This window comes from Pyrgilauda ruficollis, unplaced genomic scaffold (assembly GCF_017590135.1).
Source record: "Pyrgilauda ruficollis isolate IOZ18807 unplaced genomic scaffold, ASM1759013v1 scaffold108, whole genome shotgun sequence".
NCBI classification, from domain to species: Eukaryota; Metazoa; Chordata; class Aves; order Passeriformes; family Passeridae; genus Pyrgilauda; species Pyrgilauda ruficollis.
The window spans coordinates 1,291,110-1,312,530 of record NW_024508988.1 but is presented as its reverse complement, the minus strand read 5'-3'; positions in this window follow the sequence as shown (position 1 = coordinate 1,312,530).

Here is a 21,421-nt window from a genome sequence, read left to right as displayed (position 1 = left end):
ATCTAGAAGATAACACTCATACATCAACAATGTATGTGCATGCTCATTTTTCTTCCCCTGAAAATGAAATGTAAAATCTTTATGTTTTCAAGCTGTGTCGAACAAAAACTTCTCTGTCATGCCAGCTCTGCTCTTATGAGCATTTGCTGAAAGTAAGTGCTGCTTGTGCCTCAGAATCCCTTGTGGACTGCTATTGCCTGCAGAGACTCCACTCATGCATGGTTCATAAGCCATAGATAACTTTGTCACTCTAGCAAGTCTACTGTAGGGAAGAGTGACCCTATTAATGAATTTCTAACTGGAACATATCAGTGAGCTGCTAGTGTAGCTCTTATAATCCATTAGGAATTATTTTTATTTTTACTTTTATTATTGATCCTGTTGAACCTGCTGATGGTGGTATTCTCCTGCATGCAGCAGTTACTGCTATTGAGTGCAGAATTTGAGTCATTGCTTTGCTTGTCTCAGCTGGAAGATGTTCTCTGTGTGTCTCATAACGACTTGCCCTGCTGACTCCTTTGATTCAATCTTTTGAAAAGGACAGTGTTGCTCTTTCCTATTTGTAAATCAGACCATGCTGGGCTGAGGGCTGTACTCACTAGCTTTGTAAACAAATGCTGCTGGGCTTAGACTTTTATCTGCTTTTAATCCCACATCTTTAAATACGGGATGCAATGACTATTGCCTGTTAGGTGCTATCTGCAAATAACTTTTGTGTGACTGTGTCTAAAGCTGATCTTTCTGGTTGTTGCTGGAGCAATGCCAAAGAAGCAGGTCAGAGGACAAGTAAAATGGCTGTGCTTGAGGAAAATGCTGTCAAGCACAGCAAGCTACAGAAAGGGAGATAACTGCAGTGTGTGCCTCAAAACTCATGACTGGTCATCCTGGAGATCCAGTTCATGCTGGGAGAGAACAACTGATTGAATTGGCCCAGAGAGAGCCCAGTAACCATGTAACCATGATACAGAAAATTCCCAAGACTGCAGAGCGGTATAGGTACACACAGCAGTACAGAATAAACACTGGCGTGGGCTTATGATGGAGTGACATCTGTGAAGCAGCAGGTTTCTCTGCAGAGGAGTTCTTTTTGTGTAGCCGATCCCTATATCTGCAGTTTTGAAAATAATACCTTCCTGTGGAAGAAGTTAAAATAAAGCTAAAACTTGAAGGGACTCCAGCTTCCTTTATTATCCCAGAAATTGTCACTGATTCAAAGAAAAACTCAAAACATTCTGTAATGTTTTTTTCTCCATGGTTTTGGCAGCATTGCACTGTTGCTGAAGCTCTCCGTCTGTTAAATGTCTGGAAGACCATGTAGATATTACACATAACTAGGGCAGTCACTTCCCTTTGTGTCTGATCCAGCAACCCAGTATGATTTGTGCAATCTAGAACGGCAAGAATTAACATGACACATCTGAGGAAACGTGAGACCAACCTCCCAGCTAATAAAACAGAAGACGGTTGATCAAATAAAAACATCTACAAATTTTATTTTTCTTGTCTTTGATTAAGCATGACACAGACTACGAGTGAGAAGCTTGTAAAGCCTAGAGAGTGCCAGATCTTATAAAGATGCTCAAAATGGGTATCAGGATGTAATTAGCTCCTTTTTGTCTGTGGAAGGACCAGGCCAACTGCAGCATGCACCACTTCCTTCCTCTCATCAGAAGTGGATGATGGGATGCGGGATTTGTGGGTAAAGGCTATGCACTACAGCACCAAAGCTGCACCTTTTCCACTGAGAGAAGCAATAATGCCAGTCCTTTACTCACCTGAAAGTTCAAAGGTTCACTCTTTCCTGACCCACTCTTACTCCTGGGACCTTCCAACCCAGACTGTAATGTAAAGCAACATAAAATCAAACTCCAAGACACTGGAATAAAAGGGATCTCCTTTTGGTTAACATTTTTTTTTTCCTTCATAGGAGCAGGAAGTATTTGATATCTGCTCTGTGCATGACAGATGATCACCGCTGCAGACTGGCTATTAAGTGGCTATTAAGGTAGATGGCATCATGCTGGGCTCTAGGGAAGTGTGCTACAGCCTGGCTTCACACTGGTGCTTCAGGATAATGGCTTTTGTGAAAAACTGTTAAAGCTGTTTGCATCAGGCTACAAGTAGTACTTCCACATAGCATGGGGCATGCTATTACTTTTTCTTCTGCTGAAAAAGACAAACCCACAATTCTTACCCCTCAACAAGGTGTGAGAACGTTTCAGCTCACCCAGAGCCATCAAAAAAATCAAGATTCAGAGACCAAAAGTGTTTCTTGTTCTGTAGCCAAGTATTACTTTGCTACAAAGAAAGAGAAATAACTTGAATTTTAAACCCTTTTCTCAGAAATTGTTATAGAGTTTGCAAGAGCTAACAAAAAAGATGATGGGAACCTCAAAGAGAGATTATCTAGTGTTCCTGAAGAATGTGTGTTTTTAAAAGCTGCAACGAACAAAAATGTCTATTTCCTCTTGTGGAAATTATTGCAATACTTTTTTTTCCCCCCAGTGTTAGCAAGATTTTCCGGTATTTAACAGAAATCTTTCTCCCCCCAAAATTATTTCTTTTTAAAATTTATTTTGGCCACTGAAACAAGCCCTTTCTTTTTGCAGCAAATTGGTATGTATTTAAAGATTGTTCCTACCTGCAGGTTAAACATTCCTGTCCTTTCTCCTATTTATTCTTTCTATAGGTATGATAGTATTATTTTCTTTCCTGTGGATCCTGTGCAGTTAGTCCACAGTTTTTGAAGTGCAGAGACCTGAATACACCATTCCATCAAAGGCCTGACTAAAGATCAGTAAAGCAGAAAGCAATACTTGTGGATAAACATCTGAGTATGGCTTTGTCTGTTTTTTGGCAAGAGCAGTACTTTGTTGACTCATATTCAGCTAGTGATTCATTATTATCTGTTCTTGGACAAAATACATAAACAAGGTTTATCCCTAAGGATAATCTTATATGAGACAGTCCTATATACTGAGCTTTTCCCTTCAAGACTTAAAAAACTTCTGATTAATTATTTAATGGGAATTCTTGACAGCATTTAGTTTTAGACTAAATGAAAAAAAACCAAAATTCTTCTCTCACTTCAGGTACACAAATCACGTATCTGGAGCATCACTTAGTCCTTCTATGCTGCATCACCATAAGGTCTGTTTTTTTCTTATGTAAGACTGATAATTTGACAAACTAGGTGCCACCCTTCCTGCTAAAACCACTCTGCTAGTGAGGGGGCTGAGTTTGGAAAACCTTTCCTTTTCCTGTAAGCCTGTGAAGGCAATGTGCTATGGAAAACATTCATATGTTTGTCGTCTAAACTTTACACTCAGAGTTTCTGCAGAAACTGTAGACAAAGCTGAGCAAGTTTTGAAAATGTGCTCCTTTTCAATTTTTACTTTTGTCCCATGTTTTGCATCAGAGAATCTAGACTTCACAGAATCACAGAACATCCTGAGTTGGAAGGGACCCACAAGAAATATCAAGTCCATCTCCTGGCCCTTCACATGACACCCCAAGACCCACTCCATGTGCCTTCTGAGAGCATTGTCCAAACACTTCTTGTTTGTCAGGCTGTCAAGTCTGTCAGGCTTGGTGCTGTGATCACTTTGGGGAGCCTGTTCCACCCTTTGAGGAGCCCAACCACCCTGTGGATGAAGAACCTTTTCTTGATATCCAACCTAAACCTCCCCTGACTCATCTTTAGGCCATTCCCTTGGGTCATTGTCACCATAGAGAAGAGATCAGTGCCTGCCCCTCCTCTTTCCCCCACAAGAAAATTCCAACTTCAGTGAGGTCTCTCCTCAGTTTCCTTCAGGTTGAGCAGACCAAGTGACCTCAGCCACTAATGCAGCTTCCCCTCAAGACCCTTCAGTATCCTCATGACCCTCTTTTGAACATTCTCTAGTAGTTTCATGTCCTTTTTACACTGTAGCACCAAAAACTGCCCCCAGCACTCGAGGTGAGGCCGCCCCAGTGCAGAACAGAGCAGGACAATCTCCTCCCTTGCCCGGCTGTTGGTGCTGTGCCTGATGCCCCCAGGACAGGGCTGGCCCTCCTGGCTGCCAGGGCACTGCTGGGTCGTAGCCCAGGACCTCCAGGGCACTTTCCATGCCACTGCTTTCCAGCCTCTCATTCCCCAGTCTGTCTATACATCCAGGGGCTGCCCCATCCCAGGTGCAGAATCCAGCTCCCTTGCTCTTGGGGGAGTCAACAGCTCCTCTCAGCTTTGTATTATCTGAGAACATGGTCAGTGTCCCTTCCAGTCCTGAGTCCAAGTCATTTCTGAAGTTGTTGAAGAGTACAGGACTGAGGATCAGAGTTCCTCAGTCAGCTGAGGCTCAGTTCTTTTTTTTCCTTCCTTCCTTCCTTCCTTCCTTCCTTCCTTCCTTCCTTCCTTCCTTCCTTCCTTCCTTCCTTCAAATCATTCTGGATCTCATTGCAGCATTAGCCGTGGATCTAAATCTTAAAAAACCTGGTGTTTAGAAACCTAATCTCCAGAGCTGGTAAAGGTTTGGAGCTTTGTCAATCCTATGAGGAATGCTAGCAGAGCTCTGTCCTCATGGTGGCCATGTACTTCTATTCTTAAGGTCTGTGAAGTATCTCAGAATCTAGATTTCCCTTTTCAGTCTCTCCAGAATTACATGAGCTAAGAAAGTTTTAAAATACTTTTCTTAAACACGTACAGGTTTTCCAAGATTTGAGTTCACTTTACATTGAATGCTAGCTGCAACAGGAAAAAATAATGAAAGTGCTTTATTTTATGACCTCCAGGTGCTGTTATTTTCAGTTCATATAGACAGAATAATTGGGAATTGGGTCAGGACTGTTAACAGGAAAATCCTTTTTGTGGGCTTACTTGATCATGAATTGCCAGATATTATTAGGATTGTAAAAAGAGTGCAGACTGAGAATATCATGCAGCTATAGTTTTGTTATTCAAGGCCTTAAACTTGGATTAAATTCCCAAAATTGGGAACTCTTCTGAAGGGTTTGAAGCTGCTGTATTAAGTTCACATTGTCAGCTCATCCAACGGCACTTCAGACTGATACTTAGCTACTAAATATAACTTCTTCAAGTCTGGGCACTAACTGCTTTTTTCAAGGAATTGATAGCTAAGTTCCTTCATTGGGTCTTAATGGTTTACTCAACCATCCAAAACAGATTTGAGAAGCTAGTGTACTTTTGTCACTATGACTATAAAGTTGTCAATTCAAAAAGTGACCCTAAACCTGGAAGAAGAATCCAGAATTTCTGCTTAACCATACTAAATTTATTTCAATAACTCCAAATATATAGGAAGTACAGAAATGCCAGACTACAGAAAGTACAGAAACATTTAGTTATGACTATTTAAGATAGCAAAATGCATTTTGTTCTGCCTGATTTTCTAGGTTTTTCTGCTTTACATCTGATATAAACTATAAGCACTGTATTTTATATTTGCATTTATATATTATTGTATATTTGCATTTATATAAAGTTAAAGGGATATCAGTAAAATAGAGAATTTGAGATTGATAATGCTCAAATAATTATTAAACAATAGTAATACCAATTTTTAATTCAGAGAGTAAAATTACACCTTCATATCTTGAATGGAAAAATTAGATTTCTAAAGTAAGTTATGATGGGTAGGGATTTTATCTGTGACTATACTTGTCCAAAAAAATCTGTTTTTTTCATAACATAAGAGAGGAAGTTTATCTAGTCAAACTCTTGTTTGGCAAATACATAATCAAAATGAGCTCTTCAGAAATGTTCACCAAATCCTTCAAATGTAATCTTCAGTTCAGGGAGTTTTTTTTTTTTTTTCTGTTTTCAATTGAAAATCCCAGAAAAAGTCATCATTTGGTGAATCTGAGACAAAAGTACATCTTCTTAGATCACCCCATCATCTAAGCTGTTTAGTCTGTTTCTTCTTATTATGCTTATTTTCCTGGCAAAATGTGACTAGGAAACAGTACTCTTTGGATTTGAAATATAAAGAAATTATCCAGGAGACAACACTGGGGAATAATAAGATGTGGTGTGACAAGTTGTAGTGTTAGCTATGGATTCTAGTTAATTTTTATAGGAAATGCAAAACTAAAAATTGTCCATTCCTGCAAACTTTCTTCTTCACAATAATATGCTTTATGTGATAAGGCATAAGAATGTGCCTGTTGTAGAAATATCTGTAATTGTATGCATTGTTTTTATTAAAATATTATTGAGGGATAAATTCTGCAATTAATTACTAGGGTGTGAACTTCAACAAACTTTAATACATCACCTAGAATTCTCCTCTGTTTTAGAGACCATAGAATTTTGTGGCCGATTGAATTTTCTGATTGAATTTATGAGAGGGGAAATGGTAAATCACAGAAAAATTGCCAGTCGCCATGACAAGATTTTTATTGGATATCTTTCTAGCATGCAGTCTTCACTGCTGGGAAGTGGCTGAGAAGATTTCCTTCAGCGGTTTGGTGCAGCAGATAGGTCTGAGGAGCTGGGTGAATTTGAGGTTAAGTGTCAAGGAAATATTAGACAATGTAGATAGACTTTGGGCCAGATGCCATTTTCCTGAAAGCACTGAATAAACTCTGAAGCTGCAGAAGAGCTGGCCAAGGTTGCTGCCAACAGCTGCAGTTTAAGAGCAGGGTGCTGTGCAATCCCATCTGGAAAAAGGGTGTGGAGGAGTATGGGGAGCTACAGACCAGTGGGTCCACACCTGAGCAGTGGGTCCATATTTCCATGCATGGTTAAATGCTGAGTGCACAGTAAAGAATGTGATCAGTGTGTGTATCAATGAACATGACATGTTGGGAGAGAATCAGCATGGCTTCTGCTAAATGAATTCTTCTCTTGCTGGCCTGCTGGAGTTCTCTGAGGGCAGCTGTAAAGCACAAAGATAAAAGAGAGCCAGAGATGCACTTTGTTTTCTGCCATAGATTATTAAAGAAGTCAAGTTGCCAGAAGGTTGGATGAGAGCTTTTTCCAGGGGCTGAAGGCCGTTTAAAGACAAGAAAGCAAATAGTATTATAAACTTAAATTCTGCTTAGATCCTTCAGCCTTTATTTTTTCTTGTATTTTATACTTTATGGACACTTAGTTCATTGTGTATATGCACTTCATAAAATTGACTATGAAGTTGGTTTCTAATTGTTCTTCTGTCTCATATATGTGTTCCCTTTGAAAATGTCTTGGAAATTTTGCTGATATCAAAGGATGCCTGTGATCAGTATCAGCCTGCAAACAACTTGGTCACAAATGTTCTTAGAAGTGTTTATTTATCAGTAGCTTGGTAAAACTGTTAAAAAATATAAATGCTCCAATATTTAATAGAGGTGTTCACCTCTTCAATGCATAGTTAAAGAGTAGTTGTATATAGAATTTCTTAATAGAATATTCTGTGTTGGACTTTGAGTATAAAGTTATGTTAGTTACTGCTTTTCCAGTAGCTTTTCTATACTGCAAAGTATGGGGGATGAGCGTGCAAGTTAATATTTTTATGAAGCCCAACTAAGATTTCCCAGGGTTTTCAATAACTGCATAATTCAATTTCATTGTAATTCTGCTCATAAGGGTAGCAGAGAAGAAATAAAATATTTATATTATCTTTAGCAAAGTGTGTGTCATGTATGAAGGTTAGAAAGCAACACAATACACAAGCACTGCTTAGAAAAGCCATAATAACATTGTTCCAGTACTGGGCAAATTTTCCACACAAATGGATACGTAATTTATATTTAAGTATTATTAATTGTGATTTATGCATGAACTTTTTCTATACAAACTCACATGGAGCTCGTCAGCAGGACCAATGAGATTTTTTGCTATATCCCCACGATAAAACTAATTTATGTGAAAATTTTCAAGGAAAATATATTGAGGCACTGTTGTAGCAACTAGAATCTTGTATGTCAAACACAGACTTGAACTTACCAGCTGACATAATTTAAGCTACCACAATGGTTTTCTCCCACCTGGTAACATTTTTCAGTAAAAATAATAAAACAATAATGTGTGCTTGTGCCTGTCAGAAGCTGGAAGCAGCCAACTTTGTTTTCTGCTCTGTAGCACTGCCTAGGAAAGCCTTTTAAAAGGGTTGGGGTCATTGGTCTTTCATCTTTGGGTTTTGATGCAGCAGCTGGTTCTAATGATCAGGCTGTGTCTAGGAGAAAGCAGAACTTTGGGGGAAAGTCCCTCTCCATTGATAAAAATGTCATATACATAGCAAAAAAAAGTCAACTTTTGTAAAGTGTCTTCCTCTGTGCATGCTCCCCCCAGAAATTTATTTCAATTTGAGAATCCTCCCAGGCTCTCACTGTAATCATTCAGACACTGGAATTAACCTGTTCTGGAAACAGATAAGTGTTAATATGTTTAAATCTGAGGTTAAGAGAGTTGAGAACTGGAGGATTTTCTTTTTTCTTCAAGGGAAAGAATAGGAAAGTAATAAACATTTTATATTCTGCTTCTTGACTTTCTCCTTCTTTGTGAACTGGCTGGACCCTGTACCCATTAAACTGTTTACGGCAGAGAATTTCAAATGTGATCTCATTGAAATGCAAGGTTCTGGTGGGAGAGCAGGAACTTGCCAAAAGCCACAGATATGGATATGTTTTTGCTTGCACTAGAGCCCCTTTTCAGACCTTTACTGCAGTAATATGATTTGTAGCCATTTTAAGTGCCATTGACCTTGTCTACAGGAGAATAAAGCGATCCAGTGAAGAACCTATTCTGCTTTGGTTCTTAGAAATTTTGCACCAGGGACATGGTTTGGGGACTCTAGGTATCCAATAACAAGATTGTAACAAAACCTGAAAAGGTGATTTACTGTACCTAGTATGTCCTTCATTTTCCCCTGTTGTTCTCAATGGTATTTCTTGTAAGATTAGTCTGTTTTATTGCCAGCTAACCCATGGTGTCTTTATAGGTATATAAACTCTGCCTTTATGTTGTTAAAATATCACATTTCCTAGCACTGAGATGGGATCACTTACAAAAATGTTTGCCAGAAAATAAGAGGGGTTTCAAAGTCAGTCTGAAGAAACAAGCAGAGATTGTGACTAAATAAATGTTTCCTTCTGCCATTAGGGCTCAGCCAAAACACAGAGCCCATGATTGCAGCATTCAACCCTGCAAAACACATTGCTTGTGTGCAGCATGCCTCTTGTGAATGGCCTGTTCTAACTCTTAATCTGTGTTTGGGAATTATTTGGGAGCAATTATTTGTCAAGCAGCTTATCTCAGGGTTTCACTTACAGGTGGTCAAGTCCTATTGCCCAGGACATCCACAGAACTGTAAAACTAGATAATGGCAACTGAGGCTGGGTCGAATTCTTATGCCTGAAATATCCCAAAGCCTGGGTATGATCTAAACTAAATTAGGGACTTTAAACTAAAAGACTTTAAACAAAAGTTAAAAATAAAATTACAGAGAGCAGTGGATGTTTAGATTCAGTATGAATCTTCATAGCTTCAAAGTTGTCCATTAATTTTATAAGTGTTCACATGAATTCAAGGAAGAGTATCTTGTTCAGATACTACACAATGAGATACCAGTGAGGAGGTACTCTGCCAGTTTCCTCTTTTACCTTCCTTTGTTTCACAGAGACAATTTATGTGTGACTTTACCTTTTTTTCTGGCATAACTTCCCCCAAATATCTGGCAAACCATGTAGTGAAAGCCATTTGAAGATATCAATGGACACTTAATGACAATGACATTTAATCTACGTATCACAAACAGTGTGTCTGAAGCTCATAATATCCATGCTAACAGCAAACATTGAAGTATTTCATAGTTCTTCTGATAGAAAATTTAGGCGTGTGTATCCATGTGATCCACAGGCATATATATCCACAGGCATATATATATATATACAAAATCTCTTTGTATGCACAAAAGGACATTCACTGAAATCTGTCACTTTTGACATTTCTGAGTTGCAAGTTGTTGATTGATGCTAGGGAAGGATCAGATCCTCTTTTCAATATATGTATGTATGTCTCCTAAATTTGTCCAATGATTTTCTTCCTTATCCCAATGCAAAAATACCTTTGCAAGAATATATTTAGAGTTGCAGGATAGCTTATTTCACATACTAATAAATAACTTCAATAAATATTGTAGAGCAAGTCATGACAGATTGAGACTCTCATGTCCCATGAATAAGTACTCACTTTTATTTTGCACATAGAAATAAAAGATATATAAAGATATGTATTTGCAAAGATATATAAAATGGAGAAACAGAACAAAACAAGAACTGACTACAAATAAATAAATAATTAGAATCCCCCATAATTTTCTAACACATATGGCAATAATTAACTGTGTATTTTGGCAGTAGCTTTCCTTGCTTAGCAAGTCTAAAATGAGACATTCTGGATATTTTCTCTGGGGAGCTGAGTGCATTTCAGTTTTTGGAATGTTGATAACACTATCAAAACTACCACTGTGTTTACTTCAACTTTGTTTAATGCAATTTCTTTAATCTTTTTAGTTTAGCTTTTAAGGCCCAGCTTTGTTCCCACTGAAATCAGACAAAAAACCCCAAACCAAAATATATATAATCCCATTTGGGCTATACTAGATGTTGCACAATAACAGCTCTGGGATCCCCAGCACAACAGGGACATGGAGATGCTGGAACAAGGCCAGAAGAGGCCACTAAGTTGATCACAGGGCTGGAACACCTCTTTTATGATGTTCCAGCTGAGAAGCTTCATCAGCCAGGAGAAGACAAGGCTTCAGCGAGACCTCAGAGTACACAGAGACCTTCTGCTCCATGAAGGGGAATTAGAGTACATCTGGACAGGGACATTTCATGAGGGCATGTAGTGGCAAGGGAGTGGCTTTAAACTGAAGGAGGACAGGTTTAGATTAGCAATTGGGAAGAAATTCATTGCTCATAGGGAAGTGAGGCCCTAGCACAAGTTACCCAGAGAGCTCCTGGATGCACCATTGCTGGCAGTGCTCAGATGGGGATGGGGCTCTGAGTAACCTGGTCTTGTGGAAGTCGCCCCTGACTGTGGTGTGAGGCTTGGAACTGGATGATCTTTATTCCAAACCCAAACCATTCTATGATTCTGTGAATATTTATTTGGGGTTACAGAGAAGATAGCCAATTGTAACCTTGGGCTCTGATCCCTGATATTTGTAGGGCAGCTGACATTTTTTGCTGTACTCAGATAAGAAATCTTTGCTTAAAATCACAAAAGTTTGTAGGGCAAATGTCTAAATGTCTGTAAGATAAATATTACAGAATCTACAGCTATAGAGAGTTTTCAGACAACTTGTATTGTTACTTTTCTACTAATCTCCAGAATATTCTCCCTTAATAAAAACAAACCCAACAGGTCTCAAAACTAAACTACTAAGTTTAATGATCTAAAAAAAGTATTTAGGTGGGAGCTGAGCACTTCCTGAAAGACCTGGAGTTTCCAAAGTCCTGCTAGACTTTATAATCTTGCAGGAGGTTCAGATTCCTCAAGGTGTCAAGTTACCCAGCATGCATAAGCATTTACAAATTGACTTTGAGATGGGTTGAGTACTTTGTGCAGGGGGTTTTCTTCTAAAGGAAAGCTGATTTTGATTAATGATTTGTTTTATTTAAATTATCAGTGTCTGCAGAAATTATTGGCTTGTGTCCAGTAAACTTCCTTATTTCAGTTGATAGAATGCTTAAACTTAAAAAAAAAAAAATTGTACTGTTGTTTGGAGAGGGAAATGGAAACAATTGTTTTACACTGTGGCAATTCATAGCTTTGAATAAAAAGTATCTATTGGAATTACTGCTGAATATTAAAATTCATGTAAAATAGAAAATTAGAATACCAAAATTGTAAGAACCGAATTTAAAACAAAGAGAGAACTTGTGTGGAGTGATTCTGTATTTTGCAATAATATTAATTCAATGGTGCAGGAGAGATTGCAGTTTCTGGTAAGTAAAGGTCTTACAAAATTTCTCTGTTCTGAGTTTATGTGGTTAAGAGGCACTATTTATCCACACTCTTTATGGTTAATGCCAATTTGCCTTGTTCTCATCAACGTGTATGTCTTTTGTCCTGTCTTTGAATCGTGCACAACGCAACTGAGGATCTTTTCCAGAAAGTTATGTGATACTGCCTGGTTCTGGAAGTTAGTGAGTGAGCCTGTACGTCTTGGTTTCCATCCCACGTTTACTTCTGGGGATTTTTCTTGGGAATATATTCACTTAGATTATAGTTTTAGAATACAATTTGGAGTATTTTACATATAGAGATGAAAATTTTTGTGTTGAGAACTCTGTACCTCTGACAATGTTTTCCATAAAGGTATCCTTGCTATGCTGGCAGTTGAAAGAAATCTTTCATCAGCACAACCTTTGACTATATTAATAGAGTTGCTTGCCAATCTTCACAGCATAACAGAACAAATCAAATCCATGTTGTACATGTTGACTTAAGAATTTTATGAATTTTCACAGGAAAAAAAAAAGAAGCAAATTTTTCTCAAGGAAAGAATGCTGTTAATCAGAAACATCAGGCATTACCAATCCTTACCAGGAAAGGGTTTAGCTGGAACTCCAATGTGGTGTTTTTTAATATTGTAAAAAAAAAAAAAAAAAAAAAGAAAAAAAAAGAAAAAAAAGAAATTCTGGCTTAATTTTCCTATTTTTTGGCATGATTTTTAAAGTGAGGAAGATGCTGTGAAAAATTTCAAGAATCAAGAAATTGCAGTGTAGTTTTCAAGAAGGTGGTGTGACACTCTTTTACAAATCTGAATCTGTTTGTTTAGACTTGGGTCAAAACTTCTAATGCAAGCTGCAAATAAACTTGAAAGCAGAGTTGAATGAAATAACAGTGAGAAAATTAAGTGCCTTTAGGAAGAGGGCAGAGAGATTTCACGTTTTGCAGGGCAGCTCACCTACAGACTGTACTCAGCTGGCTTTGTGGCAAACCAGTTTCTGTTTCCTAGAAGTACTGAACTAAACAGCATAACATATTTAATGTACTTTGTGCACTTTATATGCACATAATATACACATGTATCTTATAATTTACTGTGAGCAATATGTCATTTAGTGTTTGTTGACATAAACAGGGAATTTATGAAAAGTAAGTTAAAGGGGAAGCTATATTCTTTCCTAGTGAATTCACCAGGGTGGCAGTCTGGAGATGTGCCTGTACTAGTAATTTTTCCAATAACACTTATAAGTTTGGATAAGTCTTTTCATGCCTTATCATCTCCTCTGTGCCTTTTCTTTGGACACAGCCTTGACAGCATACATATAAGTATGTTAATTTCATTAGTGCTTTTGAATGCTGTTTTAAGAGACAAGAACAGTGACAGTGCTTCACTCCTGTCTGCAATCCCTTCATCTTCTCTCAAAAACATGTGTCTGGGCTCCAAACAGGAAACAACAATAAAAAAAGGTGTTACCTGTATTAATTAAAGAGAGAAATTTAATTTAAAAATTAATAAAAGACTATTGATATACCCTCATTCCACAATCCTAAAAAAGCTACTGAAGAATTGTTTAGCTGTCTGCTTGAAGAGAGCTTCAGATCTTCCTGTCACTCATCCTCAGAGAGCTATGAATTAAAGGTTGGCTCCTACTGAACACAGCTGGGAGCAAATGTGTGTGGTTCCTCTGGCAGTGTTTGTAACAGGAGCACCCACGGAGCAGCATTAGCATGAGCACTGGTGTTTTTGCAGCTGATCTTCAGAGCTTTGCAGTGATTGTGGATTGCTGCTGCACCTCAGACAGCATTAAATGCATTTAGTGCACTCAGGTTTGATATTTCTTCCTAAAGAAAAGGAAGTAAATATTAGGTGCTTGTGATGGAGGAAAAAGAACTTGTGTGACCTTTGCTGCATGGGAAAGCAACGCCAACTTTTGTTTCTCCAGAGTGCTGGGCCAACAAATGTCCTGTCACCCCTGCCAGGAATTTGGGCAGAGAGTGCACAGAGTATACACTAGCTGAGATTCAGCTATGGTGACTTAATTCCAGGGAGATGCCCTCTCCTTGCAGAAGGATTTCAGGAAATAACATGTAGCTAGCAGCAGCTTACTGCGCCTGTCCAAGGAACATCAGATAATGAGACTCTCTGGGAGACGTGTGACTGTTTCCCTTTTCCATTTTCAGGCTATCCTCAGTGCAAATAATGACATTTGACAAATAAAAGACATCACTGAAGACTCAGATTGGAAAAACCAAGATTAGCAATTCAAAATGTTCTACACTGTAGGAGGTGGGAAGAAATTATTACATCATTCAGGATCATGGGGTACGTTCCTCTTGGATTCATTTCACTTGTCATCACAGTTCTTCAATGCCAGCTAAATCTTGCAGCCCTGTGGTGGGAGCTGATATCCAGTAAACTCAGAGGGAATTTTACTAGAACAGAAGGCACAATGTGAGTTTTTAAACTTAATACAATATCTACTTTTCATTTCCAGTTAAGGTCTTTTTCATATATGTTTTGCCAGTATTTTAATAGGATTTTGCTAGCAGCCATCTTTCTCCTTTCCCTGACAAGTTTTTTTGCAAAAACTAACATGCAATATGAAAAATACATATATTTGTGGAAATGGGAGATGAGGTCTGGAAAATGGCTTCAGATTAAATACATTAGCAGAAAGAAACAGGAGAAGCATAGAGAAAACTCCATTGAATAGGCTCACTGGAAGTTTGTTCCAGAAGAAGCAGTTTGCACATTGTAAGATTTAAAGAAAGGCAGAAGGGTTAAGGCTTTGCTGATGATTCAAAGAACCTGTAAGTAGAAAAAAGATTTGCAACAGTTGAGGTTTGTGCAATGAAATCCATTCCAGGACTTCACCTCTGGCTTTATACTGTCCCAACAGTGCCTTCCTGTGCATAGGTGGGCTCCTGCACATTTTGCTGACTTAAGGTGCCTCTCTTCTCCGTGTGCTAGAGACTACTCAAAATTGGAAACCAGAAAAAACTTTTCCAGCAGGTTTTGAATCACGTGGTTTTAGAATCTCTGTTCTCATTTCATTAAAGGTCATAGTTAGCTCTCAGGATTGTGAAAGAAAAAAAGAGGTGAAGAAAGACAATTAATAACCCATTCCCTGAGGCTGATCAGCCTGAGCTTTGTACTATCAGATTTTGATAATACTCCTTAAAAGTAACTTGTCACCAGACAAGAACAGGGAAGCATGTTACCTTGTATGGTGTCATGAGATCCTCCTCTGATCTCAGTATTACTATGAATATGGCATGACAAGGCTTTCAGATTTGTTATGCACAACTGAAGTTGTGCTGGCTTTTTTCACTGTGCTCTGGTTTGTTAGATTGCAAAGCATGTTATTTGTTTCATCCTGGTTTTCAGTAACAGCAGATGTTTTTGTTTGTCTGGATATTGTTAGGTTCATGGATCCACAACTGGATAGCTTCCATAAGGGGACTGAATGGTAGGAGGATAACAAGCAGTTTGGTTTCCCTGGGACTGCCAAAACTCTTTTAACTTTGTTCTCATAGAGGTTCATAAGTTGTTAATGAGGGAAAGGGAGGAAAAATATTGTGATCTACTGTCAGAAGAGGATTCTCTTTGAATTAACTATGTTTATTTTCCTGTCTACTGCTGCAGTTCCTGACTTTCAATTTTAATAAGAAATTTGTTGGGTTGTTGTTTTGTTTTTCTTTTTTTATATGAAGAACTAAACATTAGCAGTTTCATCATGGGCACTTGCCACATCAGACTTTGATGAAAAGAGATACAGCAGCTTTCTTGGACCATAGCTGTGGGACTTCAGCTGACTTTTCTTGCAGTCTCCAGAGTCTGATCCTGCTTCTGGCCCTTACACTACCCCCTTTTCCCAGATCCACCACCATCCTGTCTCCTCTTCCACTGCATTTGCCAAGCAGCTACTCAGGAAATCTCAGCAGAATTCAGGATCTGGCCCAGAATTGTCATCAGTTGATGTATTTCAGCTGCAGGGAAAATGGTAAGTCAGAGCCTGAGAAACAGGCGAGGGGGGAAGGATAGCAAGGTTGCTTAATATTTGTAGATCCAGAGTATTTCCCTGCTGTTTTGTACTTGTGAGTGGGTGTCACACTGTCTGTGTGCAGGTTTGCAAGGTTTTGTTAGCTGCTGAGACTGAAAGACAGCCTAGGTCTACATAAAAATAGAAATTTTGCACTTAATTCTCAGGGAACCAATTTTATTGCTTATTAAGATTACAAAATTAAACCTTTACCTATATCTGTAATAATTTAAGAAAGTTAAAATAAATGAATAATTAAATCTTGTTTGAGTAATCTGAAAAGTAAAATGAAAGCAGCACTGAATTGTGCCTCTTTCCTTCCTGTACAGTAAAAGAATGAGAAAATTGATTTGTCCTATGTAGTTCAGACAGGTAAGCTGGGATTGTACAGAAAATGTATCTTGAATAGCAGCATCTTCAGTTGCAAGAAAACAAATAAAAACAGAAAAAAGTCTGTAACTGATGCATAAGTTAATACACAGAAAATATGTGTTTTCATGGATAGAGATCAATATGGAACCAGAGCTGATGATAGGTAATACTTATGGGTCAATTACTTAGCAAAACTCTTGATTAGCTGAGGCATAGGCTAATAGGCTGACCAGAAAATAACATTACGTTGATAATCTAGCAGACGCTTGTTAACAGATTTAAAATTTGATTATGTGCTTTGATTTATTGGTTTTTTTTTAAATATTAGGAGTTTTTATATGCAGTTGATTTTATTCATTTAACACTGGCTGTGTGAATGAACTATAAGAAATTATTGCTTGTTTGCATAATAAGATACCACTTTTTTACTTTAAAAATATAATTTCAGTAAACAATGTTTAAATATTTTCAAACATATTCTAGAACTAAACAGCCTTTGATCCTGATCAAAACCAAAAAGAATAAAAGAATTTTCAATCTTTGTAGCAATAATCTATGAAGCTGGTAAATCTGGATAAAATTAGTCTGCTGATGTATAATCTCTAAAGAAATTGTTTTTAAAAAAAACAACAAAACAAGACTCCTGCCTTCAGCTTCTCAGCCTGTGTTTCATATCATCAGAGACTGGAGTAAAAATTAGCTGTCATTTGTATTTGGTGTGCTTTTTAAAAATACTGCTATCTTGATTTGTAATTTATTTTCCATTAATGTGTTGACTTCTTCTATTTGACATTCTAAAGTGTGTCAAAGGGCTAATTAACTAAATAAATAGTTTCATAATTAAAATGTTCTAGTGAGTCTAAAATGCAATACAAAAATATCTCTCTCCACATGAAAGAAAATTAAGTTGTCTACAGTAAGACTGGGAAGTTCCTCTCTGAAACCACATTATCTCAGCTGTGAAAATCATCTTTGCTGAATAGCATTTGTAAAATTCCCATCAAATTTTTTAGCCTTCTTGAAACCCTCTGGATGTATATAAGGGAACTATGTGATTGATGAGATGTATCTAACCTAACTGGAAATTTGGGAATTTTTCTGAGAAAAAATTATTTAATATCCTAACTTGAAGGAGAAAGCCGAGACCAAACCACCAAGTTTCCTTCACTCAAAATATCTCTCAGTTTCAAAAGAGGTCTTACATTTTCTTGGGTTTTTTTAAATAGTTTTACAACATCTTTCATCTTAGAGGCTATTAATTATTAGGTTCCTGCCTAGGAGTAACAGATAAACCATAAAGATTAATGATTCAGTAGTTAAAAGTACTGTGAGTCTAAGAAATACAGCTGTTAACAGTCTCATTGAAAAAGAATATTTGTCTTTTCCTCATATCTTTTGCTCCAAGAAACACCAAGAAACATAAGTCACAACACAATCCTCTGGCAAATATGCTCATTAAGATTTCACCTAAAAGCAACCATGTTTGTAAATTATTACAAGTTAATTTATTGTATTAAACTACTAGTTGAATACAAATGACTGCAACAGAATCACTAAGTTAATAAAATAGCTTATGCAACATTTTAAAAACAAAACAAATCACTTGGAATAAATGAAAACCATCAAATACTTCAATTATGTTTCTACTAAACTGATATATTAATCTGTAGTCCTTATGTAATGATTGTGTTGAACAATGTGGCAGTTTTGCTTAAGATGCTTTTGAAATAGATGAGTATCTATTTCTAAGAAATGCCTTGGTGGCTGCCACATTTAAGCCCATTTAAGAGTTAACTTTCATGTAATCACAAAATATCCTAATTTGGAAGGAACCCACAAGGATCTTCAACAGGTTGGTTTTATTTCATTATTCAAGAAAACGGCAGGTGTAAGCTGCTTCTACTGTGTAATATACACAGTAACAGGTTTTGGACTGCCTTAAACAGAAAATACATCTGGAACTCTGGCTTGAAGCAGGACCATAAAAGTGTAATGTATGAAATGTAAGGTGATTAGGAAGCCTGGAAATAAATTGAAAACTCTTTTTTTCTGTATACCAGATATCTTGTCACTGATGCTTACTGAGGTTATAGTCAAAGATCAGATTTTTAAAAAGTGTGCAGATGGCTGAATAAGAGATGGATAAATTGTAAATTATGCATGTAAATTCCACTAAAAGTGGAAAACTGCTTCAAAATCCTTGACTAAGACGCTGGCTATCATGGCATAACCTTTGCCATACAGGCCATCAAAGAAATTTAGAAACAAACAGAATCCTTGAAGATTTGTCTTCTATTTGCACCTATATTGTACTCATTCCTCTCTATGGAGGAATCCCAAAATAAAGAAACAATGAAAAGCAATACAAAATGGAATACACAATTTAAGTGGCACTCTGACTGTGCTTAACATGGTCAGTGCACCCCAAAGGGCAGCACTGAATTCAGCACGAGCTAGAGAAATTCCAGTCATCTTTAAAAAAATCTAGTGGTAAAGGGATAAACAATCTTATCCATACTAGGCCATATTGTGGAGCTTTTGACAATTCCCATACAGTCACAAAAAAGCTTTTTTACTGGACATCAGGGTATCATGGCATCTGCAACTTCCCTTTATTTTTCATAGAATCTTTGTCACTAAGGTCTTCAGATGCTGGTAAAGTTCGAATTTCAATCAGCAGCCTTTACTACAGCAAGTGTTTAATTTTACATAAACAAGCTCCAAGCTGACACAGAGAAATGGATATTTTCGGCCTGAAGCTGAAAGTTTCAGAGCACTTCCAGAGGTTATAGAGACAGTTGTTTCATCACACTTTAACTATGGATGACAAAATCAGCATCCACTGCATTAAATTAAGAATCAACAGAATAGTTGATTTTTATTTTGTTCTGCTGCAAAGACAGTGTGTTACAAATTTGGAGAGACAAGATTCTTTCATGAATGTTTGAATTATCTTTGAATTAGATGAAGAAAAAAGAACAGTAACCAATGCAGTTGTAAAAACACATTTTCAAAACAGTTCAGCTTGCATCCCTCTTTTCACTAAAGTGCATGTAAATATTTAACTAAGTATGGACTACTTGCAAGTGATGGACTTTACTGAAAATTATTTTAAAAATATTGGAAAGAGAATTAATAGTTATTGTCAAATGAAGAGAAAAAAAAATAATGGAAGAAGTTGTCAAAGAAGTTAAAATATCCTGAGATTTCAAATTGATTCTCAGGGAAGTGGTGGAGTCACTATCCTTGGAAGTGTTCAAAAAACAAATTAACATGGCACTTTGTGATATGATTTAGTAGGTATGGTGGTATTTGGTTGAAGGTTGAACTTTCTGATCCTAGAGGTCTTTTCCAAACTTTTATGCAATTCTGTGATCTGGAAAGCAATAAAAATGCATAGAAGAATGTGTCTAAATTGACATCAGCTGCAGAGAGCCAGTTGTGACCTACAACATGGAAAGACTATGAAGAAAAAGGAGATAATATGAAGTGCTTGAGCAGCATAAGAGGATAGTTTGCTGATGGATTCTGAAGAAAGACCAGAGACAGTTTCTAAAACCTTAAATACTTTGTAAAATTACCATATCATGAATCCAACAATGACTATTCATGAGACATTTGGTTCTTTTGCATTTCTAAATAGTGTTTTATTATTTTTTAATGATGACATCAAGGAAATGGCCTCTTGTTCTACCAATTCCATATGCAGACTGGGATTCCTCTTGGTCGTCAGCAAATTAGTCATCTAGTCCAAAACTGGATGCTTATGTTATTTCAGTAGTTTGTTGTAGAGAAGGACTACTCCTTTTAGATAGGGTGGGTAGGATGTGTAGTACTTGGGAAGTCTCTCCCTGGTTAACTATGACAGTAGTTTATCCTGTCTGTGTACCTTTCTTATGGGTAATACTTGGTGATGTGAGTCTAACCCACAGACAAAAAAAACAGGACATTTGACAGGTTATTTCTGACCTAGGTTACTGTAACAAAGAAAAGATGAGGAATATCTATGTTAACTTATAGAAGTATGCTTAGAGTAGGTCACATGCATGTGGAACTTGCAGTTTGGTCACTAAAATGAGGATGTATTTGCTTATGCAATGTTTATGTCTGTGTTTCATTGGGCAAACATAAACCATTTGGATACAAAAGTGCTTCTTTCTGAATGCAACTTCTTTCTAGAGAGGCTGACCCTTTTCTTGCATGAAAATCAGTAAGTTTTCTCAGGTTTCCCCATGCAATGCTGTTTTTTGAAACACTGTGTGTTATAACATGCTGATGAAAGCCAATGTGATTCAGTAGAAAAACTTGTTCACAGAAACAGTCTCCTAATCCAGTTAGCTGTTTAATTGCAGGTCTGGGAACAGCTTGCTTCTGCATATATTCAAAGTCTAATTGTCTGCTGAGTATAGAACTTTGTGTAATTTCTAAAATCCAGGAGCTGTATCATAATTGTTTTTCATCAGACAGTCTACTACCATTCTAAGGTGAGTGCACCTGCATGGATGCAGACAATAGTTGCATTTAAACTAATGCTGTGCAATGGAGGTCATGGGCAAGATAAACTGTCCAAGGGTTCTGACGAAACATAAGTGCATAGAAGCAGAAGTCCATTTCACACCATGTTTTTCACAGAGGGCTTCTATGTAGTTTTGTCATCAGCCTCTGGATCAGGACTTCTTACTTAGTCTAGGATTTTCTGCAATTAGACATTTCCTTAATCACACCTCTGGAATGCCAGTGTTCTGAGGTCCTTCTGGGTAGTCAGTCATCTCCCCCACCACCTTTGGGTTCTTTTTTTGACATAGGGCCTCTTCACACAAACAGATACATAGGGAACCAGACCTGCCTTGAGACACCTCAGTCATGTGGGAACAAAGGGATTTGCCACACAAAGGGTTACAAACCATTGCCAGGTTTCTCCCACCATCAAGAAGAAAGGGAATAAATAAAACCATGTCAGAGGAAGTGAGAGAAAGCAATCCTGGTTTTGCTACTGCTGCTGCTGCAGATGCCAGCAAGAAATAAAGTGTCCTTTCTGTCAGAAAAACTGTGTTTCTCATAAATCTTG